This window comes from Dreissena polymorpha, chromosome 6 (genome assembly GCF_020536995.1).
Source record: "Dreissena polymorpha isolate Duluth1 chromosome 6, UMN_Dpol_1.0, whole genome shotgun sequence".
Taxonomy (NCBI): domain Eukaryota; kingdom Metazoa; phylum Mollusca; class Bivalvia; order Myida; family Dreissenidae; genus Dreissena; species Dreissena polymorpha.
This window is the reverse complement of record NC_068360.1, coordinates 104,158,502-104,185,245: the sequence shown is the minus strand read 5'-3', so window position 1 is coordinate 104,185,245 and position 26,744 is coordinate 104,158,502. Positions and strand designations below refer to the sequence as shown.

Sequence of the window (26,744 nt, the reverse complement as noted above, 5' to 3'; positions counted from 1 at the left end):
TAGTATATTCTTTAAATGCAATGGCATAGGCACTTACTTGTTAACTTATAGTAATATGTTATAATTACTAATTCAGTTTTAAATATTTGGCATTTGCTCGGCATTGTTAATAAAATGATTGAAAATGTCATTTGTTACCCCCCCCCACCGGAAGGAGGCATATAGTAATTGCGTCGTCTGTTCTTTCCTCTGTCCGTACTGTCGTCCTACAGTCTGCCCCGCGTCGTGTTCGGAGCGATTCTCGGGAAGAATTGAAGTGATTCATATGAACATGTATAAACTAATACAGAGATTTAAGCAGAAATGCAATGTACAAGAACCATAATTATGTCTTCAGGAGTTCACGAGTTTTTGTCCTTTCGCAATTTTTCTTAGTATTAAAGGCTATAACATGTATACCAGTAGGTGACATTGATAGAGATGGAAGATGACAAGAATAACAACTTCATTATCGGTAGTTTTGGGGGCATACAACTAAACTTTCACATATAAGTACTTGTCTTTAAAAGAAAATGCCAAGTACATGGGACATAACTCTATTAGTATTGCTCTTTATTAACGTTTTGTGTTCCATGCATACATTTATAACTTTTGAAGGGATTGAAATAAATCTTAACTTATTCATAGGTCATAAAGAGGAAGAAAACGATACAAGAGCCTTCACTCGTTCTATCGTAATGTAGCACTTAATGTCATTTGCTTGTTTATGTGCAGAGTGTAACTGCATACTGTATTTTAGGGTTAGGGTTAGAAAACATCAGGTCAAATTTTTACACAAGTAAATGTAAATGTGTTTTATTTGATTTAACGCCTATATCTATACACAAGTGCATATTCAGTGGCGTTTTACAACACATTGAAAAACATCATACTACGTACAGAGCTATATACTTTACAAATAAAAAAATCGCAATAATCAAGCATTTCAAAGATAAAACATATAAAACAACGTGATTATGATTAAAATATATAAATCATTCGTTGATAAATCAAAATGTAAAACAGTAAACTAATATAAATTAATACTATAAAAAAATAACATTAATATTAGACTAAAACATGCAGAGAATAAAATTATGTTTATGTGGTAGTGAACATATTCATTCATGCGTACTTGAAGTACAGTATGTAATGCGGAGGTTACGGAAACATTGAATTAAAATCACTAAAATAATATGTTTTAAGATTTTTTTTAAATGTGTTGATATTGTCAGATTTACGAATATACGGTGGTAAATCGTTCCACAACTTTGGGCCCATGGTAGAGAAACTTCTGTCACAAAATGTCTTTCGTTTGTTGAACGGGACTACGTAACACCCATCCAGTCTGTCAGCCGACCTCATGCCTGTGCGACTGGGTGCATACGGTGTCTGCAATACCGTATATAATAGTCCAGATGCGAAATGACAAGTGAAAGAACTAAGATTTCAGTCTGTAGTTCAAGTCTGCAATATAAAGTATTGTTTTACAAATATATTCACAAAATGATTATTGCACTTTTTGTTTTGTCGTATACTTTGTTGAAGTTTAAAGCCATTTCAACTCATATTGGCTTGATGACTTCGACCACCAATGCTAAATCTTTACACATCAGTAAACCTTACGTGTGCATGCACAGTTCTACAGCAGTCATATTTGTCATTAATTAATTAATAAAAATAATTAATAAATAATTATTTACCATATTTAATTAATTAATAATTATTTACCATATTTCTATATTTAAATCCAAGACGAAATGAGAACATTGTTGTTAAACTCATCGCTGGGTTTTACAAAAATCGTAAGTCGGTTTTTGCAGTTAATTCAGAAACTCCAAAACATGGATATACATGTCGAGGGGTGAACGGAAGACTGTTGTAACTCATATTAAATAAAGAAGGAGATACTGCAGTTTTCCGTTTAGCCCTCGATGTGTACAATGACTCGACAGTTGTAAAATTTATAAACCTCATTTTGCGAACTCTGCACTTCTTATTGTTGAAATAGTACCATGCTTCATTTCCTTGTCTCATTATGTTGTGTTGTAGGTCAACTTATTTTTTTTATTGTTTTGCCTTCTTGTTTAGAAAATACGTAATATGAAAGGTCGTACATGCATATGCAAATATGATATGAAGTTTTGATTGTAAATATATGAAACACTAACAACCTACGTACGAAAACAACAATTACGATAAAAATATAAACACGTCGTTCATAATTTGATGATTTAATGTATCTTTGTTGTTTTTTCTTACATTTAGTTTCAAACAAACGAGTCATGAATCATTAACTAGTATTCATCTTTCTTATCAGATAAATAACATCACTAAAATCTTATCATCTGATCTTAGCCGCGCGTTTCTGTATCATATCTTGCTTTGACACTTCCTTTGTACAATCGGCTTCAGGTGCTTGATAATGTTCTTTGTTTTTTGTTTATTGTTTATCTGAAATCAACATTGTCCAGAAATCATAACAACATGTGTGTCTGCAATGAAAACAGGAAATAAATAGAACATAACTGAACTGTAAACCGTAACATGTAAATATTAACACATAATACATGAATGCAACTACAAGCACAAGTGTTTGTATTATGACATTCTTTAGCTCTTTAGGAATAACACAAGTAATAAAACACCAGACAGAGTCAAAGTAACATCCACTGGTCTTTAGTTTGAAGCACGGGACTAATTGCGCATGGACACATTAGACGCAGGTGCCTCATTTGGTTTCAAACCCATCATCGCATCATGGATCCCATAATCTGAACCCTTGGTTTTAAACCAGCTCATCATCATGAGTTTTAATCTTGTCTTTGATGATGACGACGGTAGTTGACAACTGTTCGCACTTTCCCCATTGTTTCCACTTTCCGCTTGCAACTGCAATACACCGGGCACTCTGCGTCAATTGGTTTGCCCGCTCAATATATAAACATATAAACCTTAGTACTCCTCTCTTCTCTGATGGGACTTCTACTGTCTGATATATGACACTTTTGCACCCTCAAATTAGGCTGTAGTTCCCCAATTGAAGTCTCCCCGCGGGTACTGGATCTTTACCAGCGCTACCGTTCCTAATTTGTGCTGCCATCTGAACCACGTTTTCCATATTGCGGTTCCCAAATGATTCTTAATTCTAACACAACATGCGTACTTGTCTTGTATGTGACCATTGCGACGAATTTTGGATCTTTCCCATTACCTGTACTCATGGCAATCTCACGGACGTGATATATAATATTGCCCATGCCATTGTTAAGGATGACACTACCAATATTCAGCAAGTCCTTGTCCAATAGCATATTTCGTTCTAAGGGGGCTGCAGTACGTGTATAGATATTATATGACAAAACTGAAAAATGCTAAGACAATAAATGCTGTAAGTGACAACGGACGCCAAAGCGTGCCGACCCTGGAATTTTGACACTTAGCTAGGAGAATTCTTTAGTTTCGAGAAAACGCCATCAAAGACTGTTGTAACATCGACAGTAGAGTCCACCATGACTTCCACAAGTGCTGAGATACTGATAAACGCATATGTTTATTTCAACATTCATACCCTGACTCTTTTTGTCCTGTTAAGGGGTACGTACATGAGACTTCGCTTCGTTTACCTTGCCCTGCACGTTGCTTTCCTTTCAAACTCTGTGTTACTATAGATTGTCGTTGTACTTAACTTTCTCGTTGAAAGGATCGAGTTCGAGTCTATAACCTGTGTCACAACATCTGGCTTGGCTAAGGACATGTGGACTGAAACAGTATCATTCAAAGTACAGAATAATTGGCGTATGCCATACTTACAGTTTGGCTAATAGTACTCAAGTTATCGGCAACGGCTTTTTGATTGGATCCGAACCTACGATTTTTAAAACGCCTTTTTGTGAAGTCAGTTACAAATAAGATGACCTATCTCATCCTAGATATAGCACTTTTGTCGCGGGACATGAGAGGAGGATTGCCTATGTTCCCTCACGATCTATGTCGGTGGGCCATTGTGAGAATTTACCTGAACCCATTTATGCCTAGCGTCTAGAAAAAATGGCCTTGGCAAACAGCGTAGACCCATATGAGACGCCGCATGATGCGGCGTCTCATCAGGGTATGCGCTGTTGGCTTAAATGAATTTCTGTAAGAAATATTCTAAATATACAAATAAATACACTAGACATCCCTAATTTTGGAAATAAATTGATCCAATTTAGAAGGATGGGAGAGTCCACTAGGCATAAATGGGTTAACAATAATACATCGGAAACATACATAATCGTAAACTTTACGTAATTAAGTAAATGAAAAGAATGGTAATTATTGACACAACCGCCAAAGAATAACAAAAGCAAAAAAGTGATGACCTAACAGTTTGAAATGTCTCTGCGTCGAATCCATTAACTCCCGTATCTGCAAACATTTCCGCACTATTTTTATGAATAATATACAGAGTGTATCTGGTTGCAATTTTAACCGCCCATACTCCATATGCTTATGTTATTTACCCATATAAACATCAAAAGCAAGCACATAAATGCATCATGTTTGTTAACTTCTTCATATTGTTCCTATTTCACCAGAATGAAACATCGCGTAAAGCTAATTGCAACACGCTAAAAGCCAATTAGCGATTTCAGCAGGTGCGCTGACTCTGGGATGCTTCGTACAAAGGATTATGGGTAGTTTCACTGCGCGCGCAGCAGGCTCGTCACGTGACGTCCCAGTGCGAAGGAATGCCGGGAAATCTCTCTCTGTGCGTGTTAATGGCGATGAAAACAGTTCCATAAATCAAGTTGAACATGACGACTTTCTGAATGTCAGATATGATTATTTGATGCAGAAAATATGTCCTTTCAATTTGCAACATGATTTGTTCCCAAATATATATTCTGATTGATATAAGAGCATGTTTTAATGGACGTGATATGGCATAAAATACATTATGTGTTCTGCGACTTAAAAGTGATGCTAAAAATGTGTTCTACACATTCGAAATAAATAACGGTATTGAAACAATAATTTATGCAACGAACATTTCTTTTGGAACAAAATTATTTTTAAATTAAATTATCTTTGTTATTTATAAAGAATTTTTTTTTATAAAAGGTATCACTTATTTAGATGAAAAAAAATTGTTTTCATGCAAAATTTACGTGACAACATCGGTTTTTTTTCATTGCTAACTATTAGAAACGATAAACATATTGAAGATCATAAACTAAACATTGATCAACACTAATTTAAAGTATTGATTTAATGCCAGTTTCTATCTTAAGTATCTCTACAATATCTGAGTATCAATTCACTTCAAAGTGGCACGGATTTGATACAGGTCATTTCCGACAAAAACGCTTTCTGGTCTAATTTGCGGCGCCACAAATATTGCACCGGTTCCAAAAGTTCTAGTAATTTAAGCAAAGTGGCCAAGAAGTTATTGATATAAGTGTCAGTGTTCCAAATTATGATTAATGTTTGAATGTTTATATTGAATCTCGGATTTCGTCTCCTGTTAATGAAGAATCGAGGACATACGATGATTTCCGAATGTGCGGACACGTTCGGGTCGGAGGTTACATCTCTAGGTTTGTATCCCTTGCACGCCGCTGAAATTAATGTTTTACTGTAAAATTTTCCTCTGCTTGAATTAATTACGTAGGGAGAGCAAATGTATACGATGCGGGATGTTGCATAACATGCAGTTGATATTGTGACCAACAAGTCAATATTACTCTACAAAAAGTTATGGGGAAACTTCTATCCTAATTTGAGTCCTTGAAAACAGACTCCTTAAAGTGAGATGTGACAAAACATGTAATGGTAATGATCCCTTTTTCTAGTTTGCCAAGATTTATTGTTTAAAGGTAATTACTGTCAATTCATGATCCAAATATAGTTGCATGAGAGGTTAATGTAAAAGTATTATAATTTTTGGGGGAGAGTTCTGTCAGCAAAATGCAAAGTTTTAAAATATACGATAAATTCACGTATGGATGTATACATGTGATTTAGAGCATTGTGTTATCTTCCGGTACTTCATTTGCATGGTGGGTTTTTATTAATCGGATTCACCTCGTGTATGATATTGTTTGCAGAACGATAATGTGATTATGATCTGTTTGTATTTGGTATATTTTGTAACCCCTTTGTCATTACAATTTCCATATCCGGTTGTTTAAAATTACAATGTCAATAAATACAAATGTGACATGCAATTCTGCATTAACAGCACTGTCATTTAGAAGCGTCCTTTTTATGAAGATGTGTCAAATTTAAGCTTCATGTAATGCACTCGGCGAAATAACTAGTCCCCAGCAAGTCGATGTCAATGTTCACCGTGCAAAGCGTTTGCAAAGAAAACGGATGCTGGATTTTGCCATCCGTCAAAGTTTCAATCGGGGTAGACAGATTACATAAGAATATTAAACGAATGAACAAACTAATTATAAGGGGGGTAAGAGAGCTTTATTACTAAATCAAATAGAAAATGTGTATGTTGTATTGTGTGTGTGCGTGTGTTTTCACTATACTATAGTTTGTTCATTAATATTGCTAGTTAAGAACAGATCTTTACAAATGCCTGAATCAAAATAATATGACATGCCTGTTCGTTTAATGTAGGAAAAAATACCAGCACAAGAAATTCGATGTCTCTTGTGTTTGCTGTTCGATTTTTTTGTCATAACGCTTAACTGAAATACAAGCCAAACAAAATACATGTCATCTGCGTTCTTTCTGAAAGGTTTAAAACAAAGCCTTCAGCTGTATTGTAACCTGTTGTTTTTATTCATGCCCGTTATTCATTTTATTTATTCGGAAGGCATTACCTCCATATGAGCCGCGCTGTGTGCATGTGCGTAAAGTGTCTTCCCAGATCAGCCTGTGCAGTCCGCACAGGCTTATCGTGCAAAGATTTTCCTCTTTCATGGATTTTTGTTGTTTAGAAGAAGTCTCTTCTAAACAATAATCCAGTCTAGGCGGCAAGTGTAGTCCCTGATTAGCCTGCGCGACCTCCATAGACTGATCTGGGTCAACACTTTACGCACATGTATTTAGCCACCTTTTCCCAGAGCGCGGCTCATATCACAACGCCCGGATGATTCTTGTTGTACCACAAATAACTACCGGGTATAACTACCGGGTATAACTACCGGGTATAACTACCGGGTATAACTACCGGGCATAACTACCGGGTATAACTACCGGGTATAACTACCGGGTATAACTACCGGGTATAACTACCGGGTATAACTACCGGGTATTTCAGGTCACGGAATTCTTTGCATGTGCAACTCAATAAACGTGGTTGCACTTCACATCATTACACTTGCAGAAAGATCGTGTTGAGCATACAATTCAAAGATAAGATTTTGTTATAATTGTTAAATGGGGTTAATTGAAAAAGTGCCTCCGTTCCGAAGTGTTTATTGTGAACATAAAAAGAGGCATAAAAAGGCGCAGACAGATGCAAGAAGAACATACACGACCAAGACAAAGAGTTCTGCTAGCAAAAATGTCTTGCCAGTGTTTCATATAGGTATTAAATCTTACTGTATTCTTTAGACGCTAACTATAAAGCAATCTTGAGCTGCCTTGTAATAAATGGAAATACAACCTTGCATTTGACGGATTATTCAAACAGTTTTTAATGCCAAACCTGCGCCAGTAACATTGACATGTTCAGGCGTTTTTTCCTATCTGAATATGTTTTATTTTTCCTATCTGAATATGTTTTATTTTTCCTATCTGAATATGTTTTATTTTTCCTATCTGAGTATGTTTTATTTTTCCCATTTGAATATGTTTTAATATTGTTGTATCGCTGCCTGCATTTATTTATGGCAGCCTTTGCATGCAGTTTGCTCGTGTCATATATTTTTTAATAATGAAGCATCATGGTGATAAATGAAGAAATGTATGCTTATTTTTAGAACATTTTGTTATTGTTGGCATATTTTTCGTCATTTAAAAATCTAAACCACACAACTGCCTTACATACTGCCAATAATAATACCATATCATTCCAAATCAAAGATACACTAAAAAATCAAATATTTACAAATCAAATCTATACAACTCAAATTGGTAGAAATTACATGCATATGAAAAGAGGGAGAAAATTAATTAATTGGTTAAAATCGTATTAAATGTTAAACAATATATATAGGCAAAAAGCTAACTATATATAAACGTATTTCAGTAATAACATTGAACATGGGTTCTGTGAATATCATGTCAATAATAAGTCGTAGACGTAGAGTTTCATGTTAAATTTGTATAAACAATTACCAAAACAATTGTAACATAACACGAAATACATGGATGTGTATAATGTCTTTATTTGTGCGCTTTTGTCGGCTAACACAACAACAACCACGTTGCCGCCTAATTAGTAAGTACCAATGCAGTGATATTTAGTGCACTTTTATCATCAGGAAACACTTACGACAATAAGCCTTGTCGGAAAATTGTTATTGCTACAGATACAGTACATATGTTAGGTATACCGGTTATTATTTCCAACGATAAATGCTTAAACACGTGCACCAAGTGTTCATATAGTTTTTATATTTCTTTGCTCATGTTTCGTAATCATAGTAACACATGTGCATCAGCTCTTGCGGGGGCTGCATCGAGGCTTGAGACTCGGGTCACTCCTGTGTGAACAAGATCTATAATTGATTTATTCCAATAAACGATTTTACGAAATACAAAAACCACCGATGTAAATATCAAAGGAATAAATGAAAATATTAAATCAACATTACATGAGGAAACCATTTTTGCTATGTTGATATTGAAACTGGCCAACAATTATAATATTGTTTTTTCATAACCGTTTATGCTGGTCCACTTATTTATATGTTCAAAAAACAAATGGTGTTTGTAAAACACGCATACACCTCATTATGCAGTTAAGTGTCAATATGCGCAAGCGTTAAAAGATGTTTTAATAGGTGCATGATCATGTGACCTTGACCTTTGACGTGTTGATCTGGATATAAATAGGGATCTTTCTTCATACAAATGCTAAGCAGCATACTTATTTACATGATCCGATGTTAAGACATACACTATACCAAGGTGCAGAATAAACGGGGTTTTCAGGGGTTTACACACGGGCTGGACAGAATGTAAACACACCGTAAAGAACTTTATAAAACCTTATTAAATATCTCAAGTTATTGAAATACATTTGCAAACATCGTAAGTGCATAAAAGACACTTTTTCTTGCAGTGTAAGCCGATATCTTAAAGCATAAGAATAAATCCTTGAATACGTCTGAAATCGGTGACAAAATGTAACGTTGCGTGAAGCATAACCGTGCAGGGCACAAAGGATTTTTGTACAAGAACACAGGCATATTAAATAAAGTAATTTTGATGTATTTCACATTGCCATACACAGCATCAAAATATGTCTTGAATGCACTAGTTGAAAAATAAGTTTATTTTGTGTACTATGAAACAATACAAAAACAACGAAAACCCTTGTTATTTTTATAATCCGGTGTGCTTTACGTCTTAGATTCATAACAAAGATTACAATCCTTCCTTAACCTTTTGTAACGATGGAATACAATCAAACGATTATTATCAAGGTGAATTTCCATTTATTACCATTTGCTCGCGATTATGTAAAACAAAGATGCCCTTATTAACACAAAAAGCTACTGAATTGTGTCTTTTCCCTCGCGAGTTACTTGGTTATTATTCCCAAAGCAGTCATGTTTTTGTATCATTGGAATCACTGACCATCATGGGATGCTAAATTAACGATTTTCCGTTTCATATTTGTGTTTTTTTTATCACATGATATACATGTATACATGTACAGCTTAAGTACGCGATAGCCCTTTGAGGTAAAAGCATTAAACATATACCCTTTAAGAAGAGCTACACCGAATTTTAATGCCAGTTCCATCGTTGTTTGAATTCATTAAATAGCAATTCATCAGTCGATTCCTCAAGCAATATCTTTCTTTCATTTCTGGTGCATAATGACCCAGTCGTATCTTTATAGAGAGTAATATAGATATCTAGAAGTCACTTTTTAGTACTATCAGTTACTATCACAATCATCAAACGCTTTCAAATGCGCCTTGAAGATCGAGATGATTCGAGAATTGATAGCGACATCTATCATCCGTTCGGCCCACCAGGTGGCGCTTTGTTTTATCTTCCGTTTTTCGTCTCAAAATTGTAAGTGCCGTGTAGAAGGGAAGCAAGAGAAATCTTTTACCAGGTTGTCAATTTCCTCAGCGTTTCTGGATTCGGTTGATGTTTTATTGAAGTGGCGAGAAAGTGATGACAATCTTGGTATTTTTAATATATAAATCTACCTTTCCATCTAGCTTGAAAAATCCCACCAACAACACATATCCTATAAGGAATAACAGTAGCCGAGATGTGTTTAGTTATGAGGCGTAAGTGACAGGGATGGAAAAGTCCATGTGGTTGGAAAATTGAACACCGTTACATGATTCCATATTGCAATTTACAAATCACTTTACGAATAAACATGCTTAGCGGCCTCTTATACGGTTTTACATATTGATTATAAGATTAATTTGTAACAAGTATTAATGTATGAGCGCTTGGCTAAATGTTTTAACCCATTTATGCCTAGTGGACTCTACCTTTTGCAATGTCTTTCAGGACGCTAGGCATAAATGGGTTAATTATCGTACAAAAAGTTGGTCCTGTGTCCTTTTGCGATTGCGGGAAAATAACGTGTAGTAGTAAAATTCATCATGAAAGAAATGTATATGACGTACAAGTATAAGAATGCGCGCTGTTAACAATAGTACTGAACACTGTACGTACAATGTATGTGATTTGTTTAACGCGACGCCAAAATAAAGCATTGTGAATCATTTTGACGCAATTGATGAAATAATTCAATTTGATAAGTACGGTTTTAGGTTTGTCGTTAAAGTACGGTTCACGGACAAATTTCGAATGATGACTTTCACACATTCGTTTTATTATTACATATTTATTATTTATTACTTCATTTGTACACGAATACTCAATCTAATGCACTAAGGTGTGTAAAGTGTTTTGAAAAAAAACATCAACTTGTTATGGAAGTGTGTGATTAAGGTTTAACAAATTATTCTAATGTTGTTCTTTATTATACTTTTGATACATCTTGTCCAGTGCTAATTTCTTTTTTTTTTATTTACAGTACACGATACTTTTCCGAGCATTTTTTATGCGCTGACGTTTTGTCTTACTACATAAATTGTGTTTTAGTTAAAAAATGTGCGCTTTTATTGCCGTTAGTTCGAATCCCCAAATGTGCGTTTTTATTGTCGTAAGTTCGAATCCCTCTTTAAGCGTACATCGAACATATTATTTGGAATTGTATGTTTGTCTATAAGATTTCTTAAAAATATTGAAATCTTTTTAATTTAATTTTCATAGGGATATGGCAGGTATATCACTTATGTATACTTACATGTATCCCGGGTACGGTAAATATAATTAACCGTACCCTAGAATTGTATCGCTAAATCGGTCGTTGTCAGCTTTTTTAAAATTAATTATGTTCACATGTATGTCAATTTTCTGTTAAATGGCCTCTATATTATCGAAACTGAGAATCAAAAAGCATGTTGATGCAGTTTATTTTTAAAGAGAAGTTTGTTTAAGATAAGCAATATCGTTTTACGGTAATCGGTAACGCGTTTTACGACATCGGATTTTGGGCGGGAATACAACTAGGGTACAATCTAATATCGAGCGGGTACGTTTAAGTATATTAACCATACCCGGGGTACATGTAAGTATACTTAAGAGTACCCGGGTACATGAAGGTAGTTCCCGAGCTAACAGTAACCAATCGAACCTTACTAAGTATATGTATTATTGCATACAAAAAGAAATTCGTAGCGTGTACAAAAGCACGTTGTCTTAAATGCCGCTGTTGAAGTATCAAAACGTTCAAGTCACGTTTAAAACCGGACACACAGCAGCCATGCTGTAAGTTATATATGTGTCAGGATGTATTTCGTAGTTTAATGAGGTATCCTTAACTCTTTCAGTGCTGGAACCGAATTTTGAAGGCCTTTGCAAACAGTTTGGATCCAGATGAGAATCCAAAGAACGTGGCGTCTCATCAGGATCCAAACTGTTTGCTGTTATGATAGTATTCTTTGAAAAAAAAAATCAAAGAAAATGCTAATTTTAGAAATTCAGCAGACGACATTTTAGCAGACGACACATTTCCCAGTATAACAACACGTGGTTTTACGTCATAGCATCTGCGGTTCGGCTAAGGTGTATCTAAGAGGACTGCAGCATTCTGTCATCGGTTCAAATTCCATAACGTCATCATCACTAAACACGGGTTATCGCTACAAATCGTATACAGATGTCGTATCGAGACATCGTAACTCGGGCCACTTCAACGCGCGGACCTCGTGGGGGTAGAGATGCCAGTATGCAAGGGCTGTTAAAAGATTACAGGGTCATAAAGGGTCATTTGGGGTCGGCGGGTGCCACTCAAGGGCTGATAAGCGGAATTTATAGAAAGGGGCCGTCAGTTTGAGGGGCCGGCGGCTATTAGCACGTGATTACTATCTCTCTCTGCAATAAATATTGTTTTAATTACATGGCCCTCTAACATCCACTGATGACCTTTAATTGCCGCTTCATAATTATAGACGGACCCTTCGACGAAGCATATCGCACACGTTACAGTTTCAGCCTTTCCCCCGACGTGCATTGCACGGGTTACAGGGCGCGCTTATTTTATACATAATTATCTAATCTTGAATATTATTGGTACACAAATAAATTCACAATGGATCATCACTATGTTCACTATTGAATATTTAAAATTGCCCATTAAAGGGGAAATTATAAGGTCCATGCTTTTATGGAATGGTTTAATTTCATCCATAAACACTGGACTTCGGTGAAAACCCTTTCCATTCACAGGAAGAAAGCTTTGAAACAGTATTAGTAAATTCAATGTTTGTGATGACATACAATTAGAACCATTTGATTGAGCAAGAAGAACTCCATTAAAAACAATACAAAACGAACATTTTATTATTATTGTGGAAAAATTTAGGCTCGCTCTGGGAAAACAGGGTTTAAATGAATCTGCGTAAAATGTCGTCCCATGTTAGCATTTGTAGTCCGTACAGGCTAATCAGGAACGACATTTTTCTATTTTATGAACTGTTTCGTTTAAAAGAGGCCTATTCTTAACCCATTCATGCCTAGCGTCCTGAAAAAAAGGACATTACAAACAGCGTAAACCCAGATGAGACGCCGCATCGCCGCATCTGGGTCTACGCTGTTTGCTTAAAGGAATTGTAGTAAGTAATATTCTAAATATAGAAATAAATATACTAGACATCCCTAATTTTGGAAATAAATTGATCCAATTTAGAAGGATGGGAGAGTCCACTAGGCATAAATGGGTTAACGAAAATCCAATATAGGTTGAAAGTGCCATCCCTGAGTAGAATATGTGGACTGTACATGTTTATATGGGATGGCACTTGACGCTCGTGCAAGAAGCATAGTTTTCATAGAATTATTTCAAATGTTATTGTTAAAAACAGCCTCAAGTGTCGTAATTTTGCAACAGTTGCGATCTGGCTTTGTCATAAAAAACCTTAGTCACCATGTGTTTAAAAGTCTGTTTTAAGAACGCAGATGTGACTGAGCTACTATTTACAAAAAAGGTCAGTCACCTATGATAAAACATATCTGTAAACGTAAGGCCTGAAATGTTCGAGTGGATTTTGACAAGCCATTGTTTCAACAGGTTTGAGGACGCGATAAAGGATTCTTTGCAGGGGATAGTGATGAGTAAGACATGAACAGGTTGATGATAGCAGCATTTTTTAAATATTTGTTTTTTTCTATTTCTGTTTTTTTTCCTTATCGTGACATTCAAATCTTAGGCGGCAACTAAATCATTCGAAACATTATCATAATTATCGTCATTATCACTAACATCATCATCTTCCTCATAATCGGCATCATCATCATTAACAGCAACATCATCAGCTGCAACATACGAATTATCACTTCCCTGTCGTTTTGGCCATCATCAATGCCATTAAAATCATCAGCATCATCAAATAGTTATATGTGTAGCCTAAATTGACTAAATTTGATCTAACACTATTTTTTAAACAGTATTATTCATAACATAATACAAATAAAAAGTATATATGAATAATATATTGTCTTGACTTATTAATGAAGATTAACTAAAGAAATTGAGATCCCGGCCCTATGTATTGTAAAACAAAATAAATTAAATAATTTCAAACACAATGAAGACCTCGATAATTTCTACGGACATAACAGCAGACTTAAAAACCCTGGACAACGTAGAAGTGTCGTCAGGAAAGGTTAAACGATCAACTTGTTTGCCTGTGCCTCAAAATGAAACCGGCTGAAATTTTCACGGAGAAATGGGGCGTTAATAATACAAAGTTGCACGTAGAGCGCGCTATTATTGCAATCATCTGCTCTCAGATTAGTTTAGTTAACTCTCAACCCATCACGCTGAAACACAGCGAAATACCGTGTGCCCATTTAAAACGACTCCCCGGAAATGGGGACCCGAACAGTCGGAAGTCAGCTGTCTTCTGGCATTTAGTGTAATGCGCGTTAATTATTTCTGTGCGTCTTCCTTTTCTGGTTGAAGTCAGCTCAAGAAACGTTGCATGACAACCGTGGACTGTCACCGACCGAGAAATCAGCGGGCTACGCCGTCTCCATTACGCGAAGGGCGAATTAAATGCTGAGTATGTTTTTACGTGCACACCGGGAAATAGCGCGAGGAAGGATGCTTCGTGCGCATGCGTTGTTTGGACGCGACGGAAAAAGAGACGTTTGTTATGGTTTTCCCTCGCTGGGGTGTCAATGTGATTTTGATACGAAAATTTTAAGAAACAAAAAATAAAAGCGACAATAACATTTTTCTGATTTATTTTTCCAGATATGTTATAAAATGGTCTATGGATTCAATGGGTTATTGACTTAAAGTGGCAGCATTTTCCTCGCTTCATTGTTAAGACAAGTATAATAATAACCAGGTAATAAGCAAGTTATGGCATCGGATGTGATCCTCCAGTTGTTTTAACTTGCCTATAAGGTCCGATGGGAGATATTCAAAACGCTTTTTCGGAATATTCGGAGATTAACGGGAAATATACGAAGTTTCGTAATGATAATCGGCTTCCCCTTTTATCGCACTTCAAGGGATTTTCCGTGCGCTAGAGCACTCGAGCCGCGTTCAATATCGCGTTATTTCAGGGCTATTACGGCCTCCATTGTTGAAGAGTAATCGGACGAAAAGCGATTAAGTCCAAAGAAGAATTCGAGCGAAGTGCGAACTATCACCGAAAAGAGACACTGGTTTGTACGTATTAAAACCCTCCGTCCATAATCCGCTAAGATGGATGACTCTATCTTATCAAAATTTAACACGGTTATTAAAGCACAATGTAGCGGATCGGAGAAACTTTATTCGATTTAAAATTCTTAAAACATCTTTTCTAATGCTGTGGAAATTGCCGCCGGGATGTCGCCGTTTTTATCATTGTATTTTATTTTCTTGATTTAAATTTTTTGCAAGCATGTTAATTCCGCCCATGCGCGTCAGAATTATGCCAGTTTCGTATAAATACTATTACGAGATCGTGAATTTAATGAATGATATGAATACAAAATTGTGAATGAAATATCATTCACCGCAATCAATCGTCTGCCTATTAAAGTCTTAACGGTGTTGACTATGATTACATCGAGTATCAGTTGAATTTAAAGCAGCTGTATCATAAAAAGTTTGACACTACCCATGCAAATTACTTATGTGCAATAATATACATGTTTATTGTCCCCTACCGGTGAAACCGGAGGGGACTTATGGTTTGCGCTCTGTCTGTCTGTCAGTCTGTCCGTCACACTTTTCTGGATCCTGCGATAACTTTAAAAGTTCATCATATTTTTTCATGAAACTTGAAACATGGATAGATGTCAATATGGGGATTATGCGCGTCATTTCATTTTGTTCATACGTCAAGAATTCTGGTTGCTATGGCAACAAATAAAAAAATACTGACATTGGTGGAGTTTCACCGGTAGGGGACTATATTGCTTGGCTTGTATCCAGTTATATTAGTGATTATTGATAGCTTCATATATAGGGCTCATCAATGTATTCGTTTAAAATAGTGATCATTGATATGTTGATGTATATAAGCGATGATTGTTCGTTTATAATAATTGCTATGCGCAATTATAACTTTGATACAATTGTTTGCTTTCAATTGTGTAATCTTCTATTCGAGTTTATGATGATGATAATAATGGATACAATTATTTATAATTGTAAATAATAATTCGTAATTGTTGATAATTATTATTTATGATTGTTTTTTAATTATAATCTCATCATCATCATCATCATCATCATCATCATCATCATCATCATCATCATCATCATCATCATCATCATCATCATCATCATTATCATCATCATCATCATCATCATCATCATCATCATCATCATCATCATCATCATCATCATCATCATCATCATCATCATCATCATCATCATCATATCATCATCATTAATCCAATGACCGGTTTAGCCGTTGGGGGGAAATGAGGGACGACGATACAGAAATCCTCCTTTAGTCAGGTCTATTGTATGCTGCTGAGAGTAATTCATCCATGGAAAGGTATGTCCACTCTTTTATATTGTCAATCTAGCTTTTCTTCTGACGGCCTCGACGTCGTACCTCGTGGTAGCGTGCCCTGGAGAACAATCTTGCACAGAGAGTCGTGCCTGATGACGTGTCTGAACAAAGCAAGCTTTCGTCGTTTGACAGTCGCCAGTAAGGGTTTCTTGTGGACTGACAAGTGTTGAAGTCATGTTCCGGACCTACTCGTTGGTCTTGTTCTCCATGTAGGAGATGCGGAACAGTCTTCGGAGAAATTATTCTCTGATATCTCTGATATATTTGTTTAGAAAAACCAGAAAAATGTATTATCGATATATCCTTTTATACTAATGATCGTTGACACGTTCGCTTGCACAAGTTAATCAATGAAATGTTCGCTTAAACAATTGATCGTTCAAATAGGTGTCCCGAATACTACTATATGAAAACTCGTGATATCTCACATTGTGTATAATTGTATATATAACACGGTCTTTCGAAAGAAATATCATGAAATTTGAGATTGCAAGATCATTTGACATTGAAAAATAATGACATTCGATATTTTCGCTTATTGTAGTAATCAGTTATGGTTCCGTCTTTCGTTCAGTCCATCCGTCCGTCTGGCAGCCAATGAGTCTGTCCGTTTGTCGTTAGGCTTTCATTTTACACGACGTTATAAGTTCGCTGCAAAAATACTTTCACATAACAATTCAACACGAATTTATTTTTAAATTATCGCACAAGACTCTCGTGAAATCATGCAAAACTATGCTACTTTAAAAAACAAAAAAGAGCGAAAATATGTTCGAAATATTGCGTTATATTTTGGCACATCTAAACTTGCGGCTGAATGCCCCCATTTGTTACGGTGATTAAATTGCTTTACACGAGGGATCGGATTCCCGCCATGAATAATTAATGCAGATAACCGGCGAACTTAATTTGATCGAATTGTAACTGAATTGAAATTAATCGTTAAAAAAGAAAATCATATTTATCTTTATGTTTTCAGAGTTCATATCTTCGGGTGCAATTTTCAGTTTTTAGGATCGCGAATTCAAAAAGCTCGTTTATTAAAAAACAACCTCCTCCTCACTCTCGTCATCCTCATCTTCGCTATAATTGGTACAATCATACTCAACTGTGGCCGGTTGAACACTACGCAATGCAATCCTACACTGGCAACGCACTTCAATAAATACTATGCACTTTTTTAGAGTATCATTATTGATTGTATTAAAATTCTGCATTTCTTGTTACTTTATTTATTTTGAATTCTTATCGTCGGTTGTCCTTGGTGGTGGTTTGACTGCCACTGCTGATATCGCAATTGATATGTATATCTAACATTTTTTATCGAGTTCAACAAGATTCTCTCCCACCCCCCCCCCCCCCCCAAGCCTACCTCAAAAGACTGTAGGGTAACGATGGAATATCGATAACATTACACGATTTGTGCTTATAGAATACGCTATTTGCGCTCTCTTTGTTTTCCGACCAATACCATCAAAGCAGAACGAGTTATGCTTCACACCAGGAATAGAACAATTTCAGAAAGCATCAGAAATAATTGAAATTTATTGTCTTCCTTCGGATTCAGTCGCTATTTACGCACAATTTATTAGGTGCCGCGCACATTCTAAACTCATTAACTGTGCCGTCGCGATTCGACGCCCGGATATTGCCACATTTGGGCCGAAGCGGCGTAAAATACGATCTGTGGATATTAAGAATTAGCCATTATTGGTTGTGAATTATTTATTTATCAGACGGATCAGATTGCCTGCTTCGAACATTTTGCAGATATTCTGCGACTTCTGAGGAATATTTGTAAATTTCCGGGTTTCATTAACCCCAAAATTGGCCGCTCGACAATAAACACTCTTCAACTGTAAACATTTAAATGTATAACACAACTATGGAAATTAAATAATATTTTATTATGTTTGTTTTTATAAATAAATACCAATATCTTTCTCGTTCACACTTGTATCAACGCGTAATTTCCCTATCTACATTAACTATTGACATAGTTTCACTTACTCCCCTCCTATTCCTTTTACTCCCATTTTGTCATCGATTATTTTATTGTCTCTCAACATTCGTCTCGTTCTTACCGTCTCATTGGACCTTTCTCTAATTTACTCCGTCATCTTCGCCCATACACTTGTCCCTTTCGTCCTGCAATCGTAAAATAATGCATCCTTTTGTTTAGAATTCTTTTTTTCTTGATTTGTTTTTATTGACGTTCTTTCATGTTTTTCATAATTTTTCCAGTTTGTCTCTTTTATTCTCATTTCTCCACCATCTTTGCTTCCTCTCTCTTACGGTCTTTTCTTTCCTCTGCACTTAATAATTTGTGCGGTCTATCTCCTCATGCTAGTTGACACTTCATTTAAGTTATTCATTGCCCCCTTCCTTCTTGTCATCCTTCTCTTCTTCTCACACGTATCTTCTTTTCCCTTCCTGTTTCTCTTCCTGTCTGCTCTGTCTGCATCTGTATCTTGCTTCCTTTCTGCATGTTTTTCTTTTTCTTTAATCTCCTACTTTTTGTCCTTCGTGTATGTCTTCATTCCTCGCTTTCTCCCTTTTTGTCCCACTTCCTACCTGCCTTCCGTAAACGTCGTCTTCTTTTATCATCTTCTCTTCTACTTTTCATTCTTTCTGTTTGGTTTGCTTTATTTGCATCTACCTTCATTCCATCCATCATATTTGTTTGTATGTCTCCTCTTATTTATTCTGGGCTCCCTTCATAATTGTCTTGTTCTCTTGTCCCACTACTTGATTGACCGTAGGGCCAACGCATCACCTTCGTACTTATTACTACATGTTTTTCGTATTTTTCTAACGGAGTCTGTGACCAGATAAACAAACAAAACGTTTCCAGGAGTCACCTGACTCTAAAGCTTACTCATCTTATTTCATTTATTCATGAAATAAAATGAAAGAAACATTTGCCATCCAGATGGCAGTCACGAGCGACTTTTATGTCTCTGACGCAGCATTTAACTTGTACGCGAGCTATATAACATAATTCTGTAAAGCAATTAAGAGAGACTAGGCTTACCCGGAGATAGATGTCTTGATCCCTCTAATACCCACGTATGTGTTAAGGATAAAGTAGGATCAAAACATCGTTATACTCATTAATTTCTATAGGGGAACATCATCTCTGTAATACATTCTACTTGGGTGTACAAAGAACACCGGCTGTAAACTATTAATTTTCTGTCATTTATTTTCGAATGACATCCATTTGAATACAACAATTAAATATATCTGCCTTACCGCATGTACTTTTATCGCGCCCTTTCTCTCTATAACGCACTCATTCCATCGCCCGCTTGACAGAGCAACAGACAGACAGACTGACTGATTGACTGACTGATTGTCTAACTGACTGACTAATCGACCGTCGGACCGACCGACCGACCGACCGACCGACCGACCGACCGACCGACCGACCGACCGACCGACCGACCGACCGACCGACCGACCGACCGACCGACCGACCGACCGACCGACCGACCGACCTGACCGACCGACCGACCGACCGACCGACCTGACCGACCGACTGACTGACTGACTGACTGACTGACTGACTGACTGACTGACTGACTGACTGACTGACCGACCCACAGACCGACCCACAGACCGACCAAATCACTGACTGACCGAACAAACAGATTTACTGACAAACCGACAGAATGACCGACCGACAGACTAACCGACGGACCGTCCGAACAAACCAACTGACTGACATACCGACTGACTGAACGACATTTCAAACGACAGACTAACCGACTGATTGATTTACTAACAGACCAACTGACTCGCTGACCAACCGAGTGTCCGACCGACTGCCTGATCGACCGACCAACCGACTTACTGACACTGACTTACCCATTCGATTGACGTGCCGACCGACCGACCCTCCGGGCTGTCTGGTTAGCGCAGTGGTTGGTACACGCGTATCTCAAATAGGCGACCCGGGTTCCGCGCTTCTCATCAAGACCACCAGATTCAAACCACGTTTCCGGAAGCATGTGCGTTTGGTTGGTGGTCTCAATACCGGACACGTGTGGTTTCCTCCGCACCCCCCTCAAACAGAAAACCATATCAAATAATTTGTGTAAGAAAGAAAAAGCTGAAAATTGCAGATAGTTTTCAAATTGGTACAAACATTCTTTAGTTCATTAAACTTAATATGTATGGGTGCTGGAAAACGTACTTCCGGTCCTCATATTATGCAGCCCTTGGTCCGGAAGGTCCTCATTATCTTTTACACACGGACCCTCAGACTGACGAATCAACCAACAAAACGAAAAACGCGATGGATTCATGACTGGCAGACGGACGGACAGAAGCGGATACCATGATTATTGCATTATCGTGAAAAATGAAGACCTTCAGTCGTAGCGATATGGGAAATCATGTTACTACATCGTTTCTTCATGATTTTAGAAACGGGGTATGGTTTCTTCCTAAAGACGCTATGGAATTAGTTAGGTAAATATGCGTATAATTAAAATAATCGTAATTCATGATAGTTTAAAACATACGTTTATAATCAGAACAGACGTTACACGTCATTCACAATGAGTATTAGCTGTAATGCAACAGTAATTGCGGTGTCTTTTTCTAAGTAAAGTCTCCCCAGTAAATGATTAATGGCTATTAGTCTGGTAGATGTTGAACTTAATTTTCCATTTACCAAGTTAAAGCTTATTAATGTATAGTTAGGTTAGTAGATAATTATATTGAGATAGAATCTTAAAAAATGTGGTTGCCTTTAATAACATTTTATGAAAACATTGTCATATTGAAAATTGATTGGAATTGATATGGTTTCCGAATACGATGTATTAGCCTGCACAGAAAGGTAATGAAAACTTCCAAACGCAATGACATAATTTTTTACTAATATCTGTAACATAACAGAAATACCATGTTTTATCATAAGAAAGACTTGCATAAATGAAACAATACGCTCAATTAGATGGTGTTATGTTAATGCACGTATTATGTTTAATTGTAAATATACATCTATAATTTTTTATAATGAAACAACATCATCGCATAATGAGTTTGCAAACGATTTACATCAGCTCATGCCATTTCGGTACATGTTAATTAATACAAACAAACATTTCAAAACACGTAACTTGTTAACTGTTCTGGTGTAAGCGCCTATATACCGGTCCTCAATATATAGTATAACTAGTGTTGATCTTTTTATCTCTCAAATTAACTAAATATTTCACGTCCTTACTAACCGTTCAAATACATATTTCTATCAAATTCTTCTAATTTAAAAGGTTTAAGAAAATATATTACGCCAACAGCTAAAAATATCGTTTTGATGACTTTCTTAGTAATGAATCTTAAAATGTATTCTTCCACCAGCAGCCTAAAAGGCCCGCCTGAATCGAGAGCTTGAGTCACAGGGACTACTTTTTGACTCTAGAGGCTACAAGTAACTTTTCAGTTGCTCACAATTCGGAGGAGCAAAGAGATTGAAACATTTATTTTATATATGTTCTCGTTAGTTTAATTGATTACTTCTTCCTTGGCAATAAGCACACGTGTTAATTAACTGATAAGCTTTTCCCAAATCAAAACAGGGCGTAAACACCATTCAACAGAAACAAAACATAAGGTCAGAGTGTACCAAAAGATTGATGTTACACATTCAATGTAAAAGCAATAACTTTTAACAAGAATTGAACGCAACATTTTTCGTAAATGTACAGACCCTAATAACCATAAAGAGCATTCCAAGACAAAGTGATTTAAACAATAAAAAGAAAGGTCATGCGATATGTAAGAAAGAACTTGACACGTGTCAAAATTCACTGTTTTACGTCCATCTTGTTACCGACTACTCTCCAGTTGATGAAGGGAAACGAAACCTAGCAAGGTATCGTCTCCGACCTTTACGCAAAACAGTGAGTTTCTAGTACAAAACAATGTTTTTTAAACAACATGTAGACGTATTAAGAAATAAAAACAAATAAAGTCATGACAAGCGCGCCTAAAGAAGATTGTTCAGCATAGCATTACACAACTTAAATGTTTAGTATATTGTAACCATTACACTGTTAATCGGATGCGATCAAGGGAGGCTATAAATACATTCGAATTACTCTAAAATACACGAGCGGTTCGCGCAACAAGACGGCGTTAAGTAACAATTTGGCTCGATGATTTATGGCAAATTTCCTGCAACGATTTTACAACTGTTCCGGCATATAGCGTATCACGTCACGCGAAGAACGGGCGTATAATTGTATCCATTGACTGTGCGGCGCTGTCGAAATCGCGTGTATCAATGAAGAAGATTTGAATTCTTACTGGGAAGATAACGTGTAAGTATGGGCCGCCATTAAGATTCGCCGCGTGCACACAGCGCCGAACTGTATGGCGATTTTTATGTTCTCCCTACGTATTTAATAGCGTAAGATCTTAATTAAAAACCTCCAAATCGCTCATCTGCGTTGCCATAGAATAAGCGACGCCGCGGGAACTTAGATCAAATTCGACAAATAAACCGTTACCTTAGAAACGGAATGTTTATTGATAACAAAGCGATCATTTGATATACGTTTAGCCATTTCTAAGCCAGTAAAGATAAGTCTAAATTAGTATTAGAAGCCAGAGTTTTGCAATTTCGCTGATTTTACTGATAACTGTTATCTAGGATTGATCAAATTCCGCGCTCTTTAAGTTAAGTGGCTATTTCAGTTAAACAAAATGCCTTTTATTAGCTTCTGTAACGGAATGACTGGCGGAATTATGCGAGAGCATATCACGTATTCCAGAAAGAAGTACATGTATATGTGTGTTAACCCTTTGCATGCTGGGAAATTTGTCGTCTGCTAAAATTTCGTCTGCTTAATTTCTAAAATAAGCATTTTCTTTGATTTTTTTTCTAAAAATTCTATCAGAATAGCAAACAGTTTGGATCCTGATGAGACGCCACGTTCTGTGGCGTCTCATCTGGATCCAAACTGTTTGCAAAGGCCTTCAAAATTCGGTTCCAGCACTGACAGAGTTAATTGACATTCGTGTATCCTGAATGAATTAATGTCTGCTAGGAGCCAGTTACAATTAAGTTCATTTCAACATGTGCACACAACTAGAATATGAGTGTACATTGCCTATTTGCGTACATCATGAAATAGTCTATTAACTATTACATGTATAATATTACCAAATGCGCGCAATGTCTGTATTTAATTCTCTCTCGGTAAATGCAGGTATGTCAAACGTGGTAAATGCAACCTTTGCTTAAGAATAACTCTTTGAAAACTACACCAGCACACACAATAATGACACCAAATGCAAAACATCTCTTATTTAAAACATATAAAACAGAGAACAAATAATTATTGTTCATGATATTAAAACTTGCCTCTACCAAGTCGATCCATTAAATGCTTCGTGATACAATATTAACTACAATAAAACGAAAGCCGGTGTTATGCGAATGATTTATGTTGTATTAAAAATACCTCATCCCTCTTTACTCTGTATTCTGCGGCGCCGAATCGATAAACTCCCTGTATCCCGCATGCGGCCCCCATGGCGCGGGTATATTTAATCCGCAAAAAAACATATATTTCAGTCGCTTTATTACATTTTTCATACCGCGCGTATCAGCACAATATTACGATGACTGTATGATAACGATATTAAATTCAACAGAATGGGGTTTTACATTGTCAATGACACTCTGAAATGAAAAATGATTTCTTTATAGTTTTATGCGTTCGCACTGAATGTTTTCTTTTCGGATACTATTTCGGATACTCTTTGATATGAGTAGTACTCGGATTCGAAAGTAGTGTAACGAACATATTGACCATTTTATAATTTAATTTTGCTATCCGTATGTGTTTTCTTAAGAACAAATGAGCTGATGTATTGGTGTAGCATATGCAATTATGAAAAGGATATCAGTAGATATGTTTTTTTCAACGGTGGGGTTGTCTTTACGCGAGTAAAAGTGATTTTCAACTGATTGGACGCCCTACATGCTTTTTATTGTCCGTATAAAGCCTTCTTGGGTCTAAGTACTTTTATTTAATAACATTATATCACCTCTGTTGATTGCGACCTCTTTTGTGCATTTTTTTAATGGAGCCGAATGCCGATTTGCCAGAAAGGGTATGAGGGAGGAAAACATACTATGTTAATGTAAATTTCATAGCAAGCAACGAATAAGATCGCAAACTTAATAGAAATCAATGATTGCGGAGTATAGACAATATGAAATGTCAAAATCTACACCAATGAAGAATGTAATCATTGCTTAGACCGATATAAAATACGATGTGTGAAAGATTAGTTGTTATATGCTCCATGTGCACATATATATATGAGCCGCGCTCTGTGAAAAGGGGATTTAATGCATGTGCGTAAATTGTCGTTCCAGTTTAACCTGTACAGTCCGCACATCTACGTATACATATAGCATCGTTGGCATTAAATGTTCGATACAGATGAGCCCGGCAATTCAACCGGACAAGCGCTAAATTGATTTTATCAAAAGTTTAAGAACTCATCTGCGGTGTTTATGGAATTATCTCATAAACAGATTGCCCGACATTTGATGAGCGGACAGTGCCTAGATAAGGCCATGAAATATCGCCACTTATTTCCCACTCCTCGCAGCGGGTATTTGCCATTGTCAATTAAGGCGGGATGAAATATGACGGTATTTGGACGATACCGGTTTTTGATGTATGCAAACTGTTTCCAATTTATAATAATTGTAAAATAACACGTCGAGACTCATTTATTATGTTTGTGGTCATTTATTATACGTTTAAAGTGTTCAAGCGTTCATTGGGCAAACGTTTCGACTCAAACTACCTATACCACTCCCTTGCAACGCTTGCCATTAAAATGTTAGGAAGCCCTAAATCGTGGCCCCTGTTCACTTAAAGAACGTTGTAACTCTTTTTAAAGCATATAACGCAGCACAATTCAATTTGCAAACTATTAACTGTTATATAAAGCAGAGCAGTCGTTATTTTGACCGCTGACATACTTTATCATACCAATATGAACACCATGAACTGTTAATATTTAAACGATTACTTTGGGCCTCGTTCTGAAAAAAAAACAACAAATATGAAGGCATGCGCGTCAAGTGTCGTCCCAGATTAGTCTGTGCAGTATGCACGTGCTTATAAGGGACGACACTTTCCGCTTTTATAGAATTTTTCGTTTAAAGGAAGTTTCTTCTAAACGAAAATCCAGTTTAGGCGCAAAGTGAAGTGTCGTTCATAATTAACCTGTGCAGTCCGCACAGGCTTATCTGGCAGGACAGTTTATGCTTATGAGTTAAACCCAGTTTCAGCTGCAGGAGATGACATAGCAATAGACAACCAAGTGCAGGAGATGACATAGCAGTAGACAAACAAGTTGCAGGAGATGACATAGCAGTAGACAACCAAGTTGCAGTAAAAAAAACACAATTTATATGAACTCGAGTTCGTTTTTTGGGTATCGGTAGAACCAGGAAGTGCAATGGGACTTATCAGAGGGATAATACGAAAGCTCACAGAGTTGGAATTGAACCCATGATCTCCTAATCGCTAGACGGCCATCATATCCCATACGCCACATCGAAATGAGTTTAAGCATCATGCAATATATCATAGTTGTTAAAAACGTAAAATTGAACATATACATTGGACTCGTTCTTATTTTGTTGTCTCTCTCGCCGGAATCGTGAATTGCAAAACTATAAAGTATTACATCAAAAACACATACAAACATATAACGGCTGTAGGCAAAAGTATATTAATAAAACAATAGTAATGTGTTTAAATAAATTACGAAACTATGGGATATGCCATCGATATTCGCTTGTAAAACATATAATTAAAATATCAGAAAATGCACGTGTCAGTGATAGTTATTTCTTTTTGATCCAGGATAGATAATGCAAATATTATTGAAATCATTTCAGTGAAACAGGAAAGTTACCTTGCAATCAAACGATGTATGTTATTGCACTAACATATAATTAGTCTATCTCATCACACT

At 36.4% G+C, this 26,744-nt stretch overlaps 1 long non-coding RNA gene across 1 annotated transcript in view; it reads right to left on the bottom strand.

The window, feature by feature from the left end:
- Positions 1 to 7,099: 7,099 nt before the first annotated feature.
- The window catches only part of LOC127835149 (uncharacterized), a 21,451-nt gene continuing 1,806 nt past the window's right edge, over positions 7,100 to 26,744 (bottom strand). Inside the window, exons 2-3 of the long non-coding RNA XR_008028382.1 lie at positions 20,589 to 20,786; positions 7,100 to 8,633 (exon numbers count right to left, since the gene is read on the bottom strand). This is a non-coding gene — a long non-coding RNA (uncharacterized LOC127835149). The remainder of the gene's footprint in view (positions 8,634 to 20,588; positions 20,787 to 26,744) is intronic.